Here is a 1,576-nt window from a genome sequence, read left to right on the forward strand (position 1 = left end):
AGAGGCAACTCAAAGGAAGAAGTGGTTTATTTGGCTTAGAGGTCATAGTCCAACATTAAGAGAAGCCAAGCAGGAGTTCAATTGGGAATGTCAACGCAGGAACTAAAGAAGAAACCACTCCCAGGTTAACGTGAAACTACCTTTCTTTCTCTCTATCTTTCTTACCTTTCTTTCTTTCTTTCTTTCTTTCTTTCCCCTCCCTCTCTCTCTCTCTCTCTCTCTCTCTCTGTCTCTCTCTCTCTCTTTCTCTCTCTCCCTTCCTCTCTCTTTTTCATTTGTTTTTTTTCAAGACAAGAGTTCCTCTGTGTAGCCCTGGCTTTCCTGTCCTGGAATTCACTCTGTAGACCAGCTTGTCCTCAAACTCCATCCACTTCAGTCTTCTGAATGCTAGGTTTAAAAGGTGTGTGCCATCACTTCCCAGATAAACTAATTTCCTTATATAGCTCAGGCACACCTATCTATAGTTGGTACTGCCCACAGAAGGCTGGGCCCTCCTTTATCAATTGTCAGTTAAGACAGAGCCTCACATACTGCCCACAGATGAATTTGAGAGAGGAAATTATTTAATTTGAAACTCCCTTTCAAAGGTTTCTATATATATTTTTATCAAGTAGACAGTTGAAGCTAACTACGACAGAGAAACTCAAAGAACTTTTGAGAGAAGTATATTAATAAGTGTATGTAAAACAGATCATACAATGTCTAGTCTGTCAAAAACATAGTAAGTGATCACTGAGATTGCCATTTAATATTCAATATCCATATTGTATTTCCTAATCCACTGTAAAATCATTACAATACTCTAAAAATGATCAAATATAACAAAAATCTACCGTCGATGAAATCTCATGGTAGAACTGTGTATAAGATAGATTGTCTTAAATAATATTTCCCACAGGCAAATTCTGTTCTTTCACTGATTTTTTTTTCCTCAGGGGATATTGTCAGGGCCTATGTGTGTAACCTATGTGTATGTTAGTACATAAGTTTATGGGTTTGCATTTAATTTGGTTGCTTCTGTTTTACTCCCTACAATAAAATAACATCTTCAATACAGTTTTATTTGAACAGAATGGCAAAAATTTACAATACTGAATCACTTTGTGAAGTCAAATAATTTTGAGCTAGGATTCAGGAAATATTACACTAAAAAGGTCACGTTTTACAGCTAAAATTTACTCTGCTACAATTTTGAATAATAAATCATTCCAGAACCAACCAAAAGTTCAGTCATATTTTTTGTAGTTACCATAGTGAATATCAAAGAACTTGAAGATTAATTATAATCCATTTAAAAATAAGGCTTTGGTATAAGCTTTCTAATTGTTACTCTGTATAACTTTTATATTCTTACCAATATCCAGAGAATATTGCTTGTTAATGCATGAACATATGTCCATAAACAAAAGATGACAGCCAAATTCCCTCTGTGTGACTCTTAATATAAAGAGGCTTAAAATGTTATAACAAATAATAAAACAGAAAACAAAATTTACCTGCCTCAAATATTTTAGAAACATGGAGAAAAATGTATGCCTTTCAAATTAGTGGAAATATTTAATTAATGAGAAATTGT

The sequence above is a fragment of the Cricetulus griseus genome, chromosome X, assembly GCF_003668045.3.
Source record: "Cricetulus griseus strain 17A/GY chromosome X, alternate assembly CriGri-PICRH-1.0, whole genome shotgun sequence".
In the NCBI taxonomy this organism is placed as follows: Eukaryota; Metazoa; Chordata; class Mammalia; order Rodentia; family Cricetidae; genus Cricetulus; species Cricetulus griseus.